The sequence below is a fragment of the Quercus lobata genome, chromosome 9 (genome assembly GCF_001633185.2).
Source record: "Quercus lobata isolate SW786 chromosome 9, ValleyOak3.0 Primary Assembly, whole genome shotgun sequence".
In the NCBI taxonomy this organism is placed as follows: domain Eukaryota; kingdom Viridiplantae; phylum Streptophyta; class Magnoliopsida; order Fagales; family Fagaceae; genus Quercus; species Quercus lobata.
The window spans coordinates 4899811-4912308 of NC_044912.1; the positions used below are offsets into that span (position 1 = coordinate 4899811).

At 33.3% G+C, this 12498-nt stretch overlaps 1 pseudogene; it reads right to left on the minus strand.

Annotated features, from left to right (window-relative positions):
* Window positions 1-8842: 8842 nt before the first annotated feature.
* LOC115961095 lies at window positions 8843-12082 on the minus strand (annotated as a pseudogene).
* Between the last annotated feature and the right edge of the window lie 416 nt (window positions 12083-12498).

The following is a 12498-nucleotide window of genomic DNA, read 5'->3' on the forward strand; positions in this document are numbered from 1 at the left end:
CTTCATCATCTCATTAATGCATGGACATGTGCACTTCCATGAAATCATAGAGAGAACGATGAAAAGAACCAGTCAATGGCGAAGTTCCTTTGCAAGTTTCTCGAGAAAAGGTCATGGAGGAAGCTCTGCAGGGGAAACAATGGTCAAAAACTTTAAAGAGGTTCTGTGACCCATAGCCTAAAATTAAAATTTCATGACCTAAACACAATTCAATGTCACTATTGATGCCTTGAACACAACCCCTTTTAGGCTTTTACATCGCCAAGATTGCACTAAGAAAAACCTAATATGAAGTGGCTCCAAGGCTCAACCAATCCAATCATCCCCACTAACCCTTAATAGGAAACATCTTTTTCCATAAGTTTAAAATCCATTAGAACAGTGCAAACCAAACCCATGATAAAACGCATGATTCTTGAAAAACAAATAAGAAAATTAGGAACAATTGAAGAAATGTTTTCTCAGAAAGGATGGCTTACCAGCAACACGAGGGTCCAGATTTGCATCATTTGTTGAAGCTACATCACAAGAAACCCTTGGAACATGATAAACACCTACATTTTTGGAGAGCTCCCTTTCACAGACATCATCAAGTAAGGAAAAACATCTGACCACCTTTATAGTTTCACCAACAATATATACCTTAAAGAGGACACCTCCTACAATCATGATAGGAATGACAATTTTGAAATCACAACATTTTTGTGGCAACTGCGAAGGTAATAAGACATGTCTTACAATTGCATACCATGTGATAGGCCACAAACTGAATGATCTTTTGTGATAGAAATTAATTAATTAATTAGCCAAGTTATTAATTAATCAATTTATCATGCAAACGTGTGGTAGTACAAACAAATTACCAATAAACTAATTATGCAGTAGAAAATAAATAACACGGTGATTTGTTTACTAATGGGAAAACCTAACGGCAAAAATCCCATCGGGTGATTTTCAGGTCACCACTTTCGAAACTCCACTATTATCATAACAAGCGGTTACATGTAAAGGAATCCCAAGTACCTTACCAACCTACAGTTAAACCTTTACCCCAATATCCAATTGGACTTGTTCTGTAGTGACAATTCCCCTTTCTGATGCACGGCTTCCAAGTACGTGACTAACCAATTGCTCGGATCCCAGTACACGACTTCAATCACCAATTAAGAAGGTTGTTGGCTGCAAAGTTCTTTAGTTCATCCACACAATGAATATCAATAAGATGTTTTGTTACAAAACTCTACGGTGCACATATACAGCAACTTCTTCAAGAGAAAGAAATGAACTAGAGCAAGAACTTCGTATCCGGTCACAATTTGCTTGAACAGAGTTTGCTCAATGCTTGTGCAACTTGTGAATTATTTGACGGCCCTTAAAACAATCCTTTTATATGTCTAGGGTTAGGAGAAAAGAAAGCCCAAAGACATATTCGCGGATCCCAAGAAAATCATATCAGAATCCTGAAATTTTTAAACCTCAACAAATAGGAGGTGTCAAGCAGGTGTCGAGCACACGGGACTTGAACAACTTTCTTAAGCTTGATAGATGCAACTGTCGAGATAGCTGTCGAGCTTTAATGAATTCGCACTATCAGCTTGTTTTCTTGGACAGACTTGAAGGCTTTAACACTTGATCTTGAAACATGGTTTCTTGAAGTATTTAAACATATCCTAAATCTACCCAAATACATATAAAGTGCGTTTTGTCAAAGGATAAGCCAATTACAGAAAATAGTGACATATGTTCTTAACAAGTGAAACACATATGTCCTAACACCATAGCTAACAAACTTTGAAGAACAAGTGGAGGTTCAAGTTTTTGAAGGGAGTTTTGATCAAATACGAGTGATAATTCATGTGACTTTGCACTTCCATCAACAATTAATGGCTTTGCAACTGAAACAGATATGAGAATGTAAAATCATCACCAAACCATTACAAATCCACTACTAATGATTTCCTAAAAGCCATTTAGGCAGCAACTTTCAGCATAAATCCTAAAGCTAAGAAAAGAACCTTATAAATCCTAAATCTTTCTTCTTTATAAGTAAACCATATAAATATTATAATTATTTAGCGCTCATAAGTGAGCCTAGCACAAGAATTAGACATGTTTCAGGCAAAATCTTTAAAATCAAACCAATAAAAAACACAATTATAATCTCATTCATAATTGATAAGTAAACAAAATTCATTCAAGAAAGCACAAAAAGGTGGGCATAACTGTAGCACACAGGAAGTATACAAAACAAGAGCCAACAAGGAACAAGACAAAGAAGAAAAAGAAAAGAAAAGTAACAACTAAAATTCCATATCCAATTTTCTCAGTATTCCCAAACTAGTCTCCTTTTAAAAAGTACTCCATAACTCAAATTGAATTAAGACCCTTTTTAAAATTCACCAATCAATTACACCCAAAACAAACAAAAACTCCAAAAATCATTCAAAACCCATGAAACTCTAAGACATAAAGACCCACAACTGAACCATGAAACAATTGCCGATTTTCAAAGATACCCACAACTTGTTTACCAAAATTAGGGAATACCCAAAAGGTAAAATGAAGAGTGATCATCAAAAGTGCCTCAATTTAACACAACCAGGAAAGATGTGAACTTTGACACTCCCCAAAGTTGAAGTGTCAGACTTTGAGTTTAGTTTCTTCTTCTATAAAAAATAAAAATGAAAACTTTGTTTCTTTCACACAGTGTCTGGTAAATGCCTTGGACTTACAAGTTGAACAAAAGAGTGAGATCGTGCTCTTTTCTGATCACGTTTGTGCCTTCAAGATGAACCACCACTGGTACTTTCAACGTAACCTTCAAAACAAGACCCAACAGAAGTTAACTCTTCAACAAATGGCTTGGAGGCAATAAAGTCATTAAATTAAACTGAAGGTGAAAGAAAAGTAACAATTTAAAATGTTATGATAGTTCAATTATCACAAAGAGTCTTTTCCATCATTCCTTTTTCCATTTAAATTTTCATTAAAAGATGTCAAAAACGTTCATCTCTCTAAAATTAATTTCAGAGAGATGAACGTTTTCTTAAACTCTCAATCTGCAATCACACCCACAAAGCTATAAGAAAAGCTACTAGAGTTGATTAAACTCTCAATCTCTATATGAATTTGGTTGGTTATCTAAGGCCTTAAGAAATAAAAGAACTATTAAAGGAAAAAGGACTTGAAAATTAAAAAGAAGACTCATGGGCTTGGTATAGCCAATTAATTCTCATTTTAGTAAATCTTGAATTTGCCAAATTATGCATCTTACTAAGACTCATCAATGCGAAAAAAAGCTTCTGAATGGTGCCAATTAGGTCCCACATCAAAACTAGACTCCAATTCTAGAATCTCCTTGTTTGATCTTTGACCGCTATGCTAGTTTCATCACTCTCAAGAGGTTGGAATTGAAAATTTAAGAGAGCAAATCCAAGAAATGGTGATCAATGCTGCCTAAAGCATGGAGTTTATTTTACTCAAAATATCATACCATAAGTAATTGGGTTATGGTTTTTTATTTTTTTATTTTATATTTTATATTTAGACTTGCATTATGTAACAATGGTTTTGGGTATTTTTTCTCCATGAGGGTTTATCACCAGTTTGATTGCAAGACTTTCTGACATTCATTTTGTTGAAATCCAAGAAGACTAACAGTATTTCTGCAAGCACAACTTGTACACACACACTTTAGACCAAGGAACATGTAAGCCCCTTTTGAGGGCCTTGTTAAAACCAAGATAACAATCCCAACTGCAAACAACAATGTTTGATAGCATGATTTTTTCTTTATTGGATTTCAATTATGATAATTACTTTGTTGAAATTCAATTGGTAACACCGGAATTTTATTTTGTTATTCTTTTGGCTAATTCATGCCTTTTTTGCATGAAATAGTTTTTTTTTTTTTTCAATAAATTACTCTTACCAATATAAAAAATGATATATCATCCAAATATAAGAGGAAGAAAATGTAAGCATTAAAAACACAAAATGCAACAATTTTATGTGCCAGAGGACATAGTACTAATGAGAAGGTTAACTATGTCCAAGAAAGTAGAAACCGTTGAGAATGAACCTGAGAAAGACTACAATCAAAGTTTAGTTAAAGTTGGTCAAATTTGGTCAAACTTAATAGATGGTCTCGAGACCATTAGACTTTGTGAAATTAGGTTCAGTGGGAAGGTTTTCAGTGGATTATTAGGTATTGGAGTAATTGTTAGAAAATTTTAATAAAGAAATAATTTTGAAAGATGATGAACATCATGTTAACATTGACTTAAATAAGTTTATTAGGCAAAATGATGAAAATTTTATTATTTTGGCTCATATACCATGTATTATCACTTTTGATTTTAATTAATTTGAATATGTATGTTATAAATATATTTTAATTTGATTTATTTACTTACTTTTGGTAAATATTATTACATAATTGATGATTGAATTGGTTATTAGTTGAATATGTTATGAACTTATAATGAATATACCTTTCATATATTTATTGATAGGCGAAGAAAGTATTGACCACTTCTGATGAATTTATTAGCCAAGTTTATTAATTAATCAAATTAACATGCAAGATGCATGGTAGCACAGACAAATCACAAATTAAACTAAATATGCAGCGGAAAATAAATTGATACGGTGATTTGTTTATGAATGGGGAAAACTTACACGGCAAAAACCCCACCGGATAATTTTAAGGTCACCATTTCCAAGAATACACTATTATCAAAACAAGCGGTTACAAGTAAAGGAATCCCAGTATCTTATACCAACCTACAGTTGAACCCTTACCCCAATACCCAATTGGACTTGCTCTGTAGTGACAATCTCTCATTTTCAATGCACGGCTCTCAGTACGTGACTAACCAATAGATGCGTGGATCCTAGTACGCGACTTAATCACCAACTTGAGAAAGATGTTGGTTGCAAAGTTCATCAGTTCATCACACGATGAAAATCACGAAACTCCTTGGTCATAAAACCCTACGGTGTATAAACACAGCAGCTTTTTCAAGAAAAAGATGAACTAGGACAAATTCTATCTTCAGTCACAATTTGCATGAACAAGATTTTGCTACACACTTGTGCAACTGTGTCACCTTTTATGGCCCTCAAAATAATCCTTATATATGTTTAGGATTGTGAGAAAAGAAAGCCTAAACACATACTCACGGATTGGATGAAAAACAACTCTGAAAAACTGAGTTTCATAAACCTCGATAGATAGTCATCTATCAAGCTAGCTGTTGAGTCACAGACTTCAGCAGCTTTTAAACCTCGATAGATGCTAGCTATCGAGCTTTAAAATCCAGCACTTTCTCACTAGATTCTTGGACAAACTTGCATGGCTTTAACATTTGAACTTTAAACACATCCTAGATCTACCCAATTACAAGTAAAGTGCGTTTTGTCAAAAGATTAGCCAATTACATAAAATATTAACATATGCTCCTAACATTGAATCACATATGTCCTAACATTTATAATGAATCTATTAGCTTGGTAAATATTGACTAATACCTTTCTTATGACATATGATACAGAAAAATCAAAAATTGATTCACGATACGATTCATGTTTTGATAACCATGAGAATTAGTCAGTATTTTGAGTGGAATCATTACTTTCTCAATTTTTATTATTTTATCGATTTCGAGTTTCAAATGGGTAACATTATGATTTGAGAGTATTTTGAAGCAACAAGCCCTCTGTTGTCTCATTTCTTCTTCTTCTTTTTTATTTTTTATTTTTTTTAACGGATTTGAAAGTTTTAAATTACTTTGGAGGTTTCAAGTTTATTTTGGTCATTATATAAGTTTGGGGGGTATTTTGGTCATTTTGATGAGGTTAATGGCATTTTAATCATTTCAAATATTTTAAAGGAATTTATGTCATTTTAAATATTTTAAGAGGCATTTGGAGGATTTGATTAAAAAAAAAAATCATATTATATCAAAATTGTTTTGTCCACATATTAGTGACGACAATCTTTGTCTTCACTAAAAGATCCCTTATAGCGACGACCTAATTCGTTGCTAATATATAATATGCTTCCCTCCAATAATTCCCACCATTTTCTGAGAGTGAAAATTTTACCCTCCATTACATTTAGGTAGATATATTTGCGATGACATGTTGTGTCATCGCTGATAAATAAAGCATATATATAATATATTTACTATATATTTTTGGCCACATATTTGTGACGAAACATAAGGTCGTCACTAAAGATGATTATTAGCGACGATAGATGTCATCGTTAAAATAAACCTTATTTTAGCGAAGTAAATGTCATCACAACAAAATTTATTGTCGTTGCTTAAAGCTTCCCTCATTTTCCAAAAGTAAATAAAATTCCCTCCATGGCGTTAGCGACGACTTATTAGTGACTACCTTAGTGTTGTCGCTACAATACACTTATTAGTGATGACCATATATTATTGTCGCTAATGTATGCCTAGTAGTGATGACTTTTTGGTCGTCGCTAAAACATTGGTCGCAAAAGATTAAAATTCTTGTAGTGGCCAAGAACACAAGTAGTTGATGAACTTGTACTCCACCATGATCAACATTCAAAACACAACCTTTGAGCATGCTGTTGAGAGTACTTGAGAGTGATCAGCAGCAAGCTCACAACTTAGCTTGTGTTTGGATTAGTTTTTCTCTGATTTGTTGATTTTTTGAAAATAGGTAAAACTATAATAGTACCATGAAAAAGAAATTGAGACTTTAAAAAAACTGTACATTAGTAAATAAGCTAATAAACTAAAGGAAAAAGTTAATCCAGATTCACATTTAACATCATTTTAAACCACCTAAAACTAAACGGAATTTTAAGAATTACCAAATTTGAGATATAGCCTCTAATCATTGTGTTCCAAGACACTTAAGCTTTCGTCAAACACCTACTTGCCAAGTGAGGAACTGAATTAGTAACTAAATTTTAACTACATGTTGACTATTGGCTAAGCTGTAAGACAATGCAAGATAAGGTTTGAGGCTTTGCTAAGACTTGTTAGCGCGACAATCCCTCTGAATTTACCTTTGATTCTGCACATGTTTTCAACAAATGTTTATAACTTTATATCCTTTTTTCAAATGCCCAATTTTATGATACAAGGCTCCAAGCATTCAGGATTGGGCCATTTGGGTTCGGAAATTGGAGTAGTGGGCCAATTATAATGAATCCATACAAGCTAGCCTCATGAGCATTAGCTCAAGACTCACATGTCCAAATGTCCAATTAATTATATCAGTAATTCAATCAAGTTTACGCAACCAAAAAAAAAAAAAATCACTATAAAATTAGGACAGTGCTTGCTTAAATGAGAGTTGAATAAAAGAGCATGATCATTACTCCTTCTGATGATTATCCAATAAGAGTTTTTCCTTTAAATTTTTAATTGAGTATTTATTTACTAGGCATAAGCATTGGCAAGAATTACTTGATTAACAATTATAAATGATGCTGTGTAGTTGAGAGAAAGGGAGGGATTATTAAAATTGAGGAGTTGGCTTGTTCCAATGTTGACAGAATTTGTGCAAGTTGGGTCACAAAAATTTTTTAAGTTGAAATTCTAGTAGGGCTAAATTTATAATGCTCTATTGCAAGTGCTTCAATAGACATGAAATTATCAAATAGCTAGGACCTCATTGAGTAGGCATTTTTTGGGGGTTCAATGATATTAGATAAAGTTGTCATCTTACACTAATTCAATTAATTAGTATGAAACATACATGCTTAGGTTGATATTGTATGGAAGAATTTTACTAAAACTGTGACAATTTTAAGTTCTTGCAATCTCGGAAGGTGAAATAGTATTATAGACAGTTAAGGCTCCTACTAATAAAAACTGAGAGATCTTAATGATCAAACAAAAAAAAAAAAAAATCATTTTGCATGAACAAAGGACATAAACTTAAAAGAGTAATATTGGAGATTCTACAATTATGTTTTACAAATTGATACCAATTAGGAAAATGAATTTAGATATTTATTTTTTAAGTGTGTTTGGATACCGCTTATTTGCTGAAAATTGAAAACTTATTGCTGAAAACACTGTAGCAAAATAATTTTTAAAGGTGTGAATAGTGCTGTGGGACTCAAAAATGCCTAGAAATCTGTGTTTTGTTGACTTTTGTGGGTCTGTAAACAGTACCTATGGGACCACTAAAAAGACACAGACAAACAGATTGGGCAAAACGCCCAATCCAAACGCAAGCTTTATATAATTAAAGTTTTTATTAATCACATTCATTGTGTAATAAAATTTGAAGTAGTTTTAGTATTTTCCTACTAAAAATAAAAACTAAATATGAAAATATTCTCAAGCAACAAATCTATATTACCATAGCTTTTGAGTGAAATTTGTGATGTGCATTAGAACTCATTCCCTCTCCTGTGTGTAAAAAAAAAGAGGCAGTAAATCTATAATAGGAAAAAATTGCAAACATGAATTTTAAAATACCTTCATCACCATTACATTTTTCAATTCACCAATCTGACTCATGTACTATCTTCACTGTCATATCCCCAGCCAGGAATACGCAAAACCTAGAAAAAGGAAAAAAAATCAAGAAAAGGGTTCATTTTTTCAACTTTAGAATTTTCATTAAATATTAAAACCTATAAGTTGAACAAAACATTGACAAGATAACCAGAAACAAATTAATTGGTCTAAATAGCTTTATTAGATAAAATGAACCCTTTACATGAGAAATCAGGACTTGCAATTAATCAGTAATTAGGACTTGAGAAAGATGGTGACTTACCAAAAAAATTAGAGGAAAAGATTATTAGCCTTGCATAGATTTATCAAGGCCACCACTTTCACTGGGATTCCTCAAAATCTGAGTCATGTTGTGTGCTTAAATTTCCAATCCAATTGCCTAAACGGGGCATGAGTCTTTCAATTATATTAGGGTGTCGTGTCCTCTTTGGTTGAGGTATGTCACTAGAGCTACCTTCCCCACTAGGACCAGGCCCATCATATTCATCAGACTCATCTCGGTTTCGCTTAATTTTGGTATCTTTTATTGAATCATCAAAATCAACCTCCTCAGGAGTGATGCTAACGTTGCTGGACCCAACCACACTTTGGTTCATATTTTCAATGTCTTGCTTATATACCAAACATGCCCCACATTTTTTAACCACCAAGCCTGGTGGACCTTCAGTTCTAAATTTAATTTCAATTGGAATAGAACCATTTTCATCATTTTGACTCAATTTTTCCTTGCTTGGATTGAAGAATCGAGGGGAATATCGCAGCCAAAGGTGATGTGATCCAATCTTCCCAAATTCTTCTGAGAAACCATTGGAAATGCTATGAAAATAATTAGATCCCTTTACCTTTAAGTAACAGACAAGCCTACGTTCACTTCTAGAAAGTTGGTCAAATGGGTGAGGTTCCTGGACCACAAAAACAGCACACACAACAATTCCAATGCATTCATCAAGTAAAGCTGAAGGCAATTGCAAATCCATTGAAGCCCCAACACTTTGATGACTAAAACATTTTGGAATTTCACTTCCTAGGAGAATTAGACCATATGTCCAAAAATCTTCATTACACTGCGTTTGCATCTGAAACTGAATGTAACTTCTTACCATTGTTAAGAACATTTCACTATAGCCTTGATTCTCAACCAATTTGAAGCAATTGAGAAGAGAAAAACTTGGTATAAAAGAGCATTCTTGTCTCAATGGCAATGTTTCCAGTGAGGTACAACCATCTGCCTGAATAAAATCAATATTTGATGGAAGCTCCGGCAAAGATTGAAGCCTGGTACAATTACCCAAAAGAAGATATTGCATGTTAGATAGTTGAATGGTACTTTCAGGAAGGCTAACAAAATTATTTCCTCTTAGATTTAACCCTTTTAAAAAGGATAAGCAGCCAAGAGCATCAGGAATTGTCCAAAGATTGCAATAACTTAAATCCAGGTTGGTCAAAAACCCCAAGCCTGACAAAGAACGCACCAACATGCCTATAGGATCTGGACTTGCTCTACGCATTAAAGGAAAACTAAGGAGCTTATTTGATGATTTAGATGATAAGCCTTCACATCCAGAGAGAGAGAGAATCTCAAGATTTCCTAATGGAAATGTGGAGAAGGACCATTCTCTTATAGCACTTCCACTTAGATCCAACTTGACAAGGCCAGTTAAATGCTCCACTGATGATGGTAGCTCTTTTATAGCAGTCCCATCCAAATACAGGTGTGACAATCGTGACATATTTCCTACAATCTGTGGGAATTTCTTCAATCTTGAACAACCAGAAAGAATAAAGACTTCAAGGGATTCCAAGCTAATCTTGGATAGAAGGATTTCAAGAGATTTACAACCGCTTAGATCCAATCGAAGAAGTTGTTTGAGATCTCCAAGGGATGTATGAATCTTAGATAATCTTGTACAACGTTGAAGAATCAAATGCTCAAGATGTGGAACTTCACTGAAGTTTGGGGTCTCAATCAAGTTCCAAGAGTCACGAAGGTCGATGAGTTTTAACCTCTCAAAGCTCTGTTATAAAACAAGCATTATTCAAATTGAGAAAATTAAATCCTTGTGAACATAATTTTTTCTATTAAAAAATTATTTTGCATTGGTGAAAATCTTACCTTGATTCCTTTCCATAGTTGTTTGATGAGACTACAAGGCATATTGAGTTCAACAAGTTTGTCTAGCTTGAAATTTGCTGGCATGGATTCTAAAGGATATCTATCCCAGTGAATGAAACGCAATTCGCTGGAAAGATCAGGAAGGCCTTGAGGAAGGTCCACATTATTGATTTTAAGTAATCTCAAATTGTTCATGTTTGAGAATGATTTAGCATTCAAGTGTTGCACTTTCTTAGGAGTTGAGTCGAGGAATATTCCTTTAAGAAATGTTGTTCCCTGGTAAATCAAAACAAAAGTTAATAATAGTATAGTCCTAGACATTAACAAAAACTTAATCATTTGAATTACATGAATATATACAATAAGAAATTGTGCAGTTTACTTGACGAATAATACTTTAACTAGTAACCAAAAACAAATTCAGTAGCACTGGACTAGACATTAAGGAAGCTTATATACATATAAGGAAGCTGAAAATTGTGTATAGTTAGCTTACCTCACTATATTTCAGCACGTGAAAAATATCCTCACTAAGCCACAATCTACTTCGTTGGCTAGGATTTTCAGGGGATTCACGACGAACAATTTCCCTTCCAAGCTCTTGTAGTAAATCATGCATTTGCAATTTTTTTTCCCATGAGGTGGTAATAAGAGATTTTTCCTTAAGAACGTCCATATCAATGATTGGCTGGTCATAGAGAGTTTGTAGTATATTTACTACATAGTCTTCACATTTTCTATTGAAGAAACAAGCAATATCTAAAAATATGTTTTTCTCTCTTTCTTTTAGACCATCATAACTTATTTGAAGTACATCTAGAATTTCTCTTTCAGGACTTTCTTTCAGCCTACTAATGGCACCTTTCCATGAATCTATACTCCTGTGAAACAAAAAGGAGCCCAAAACTTTGAGAGCTAAAGGAAGGCCACTAGCATAAGGAATTATCTCTTGAGACAGCTCCACATAACCTTCTGAAGGAGAGTCATTCTTAAAGGCTTTCATACTAAAGAGTTGAAGAGCTTCATCATTATTCAATTTCTCAACCTCATATATTTCAACTTCAGACACTTTATGTTGGATCAATAGATGTTGATTTCTAGTTGTAATAATGATTCTACTCCCTTGACCAAACCAATCTTGCTCGCCTACTAATGCTTCTAATTGTTCTTATTGATCCACATCATCAAGAATGATGAGAATCTTTTTCCGACACAATCTCCTCTTTATCACATTGATTCCCCATTGAATATTTCGTATATAAATATTGCTTTCAATCAAGATATCAGAAAGAAGTTGTTTTTGTAAAGGAACTAGCCAACTATCTCCACTTTTCCCTCTTATATTGGCAATAAAGCAACTACCTTCAAATTTATGATTAATTCTGTCATAAATGACTCGTGCTAGGGTCGTCTTACCCATTCCACCCATTCCCCAAATTCCTATAAAGCGAACATCGTTCAACCCTAATTGTAAATATGAATTCATCATGTTATCCACACGAGGTTTTATTCCAACGAGATCCTTGTTAACACTTGAGTATATAAAATTCAAATCACTAAATATTTTTCCAACAAGTTCTTCAATGACTCTTGATTCATGCCTGTATATAAAATAGAACAATAATTTTGAGGAGTTAGCACAAGCTATAAAGAGATGAAAGGTTTAGAAAATGTAATATGTTGACATTCATTTACTTTTTTCTTTTAATTAAAAAAAAATAAGGAACTCTAAGTTCCATGATAAGAAAAAAATAATATATATATATATATATATAACATATACACCAAATAAAATTTGTACTACATATTTGAGTTTCTGGCCTAACCATTTGCCCATTTAATTTTATCTTTGCTTATGAAAGC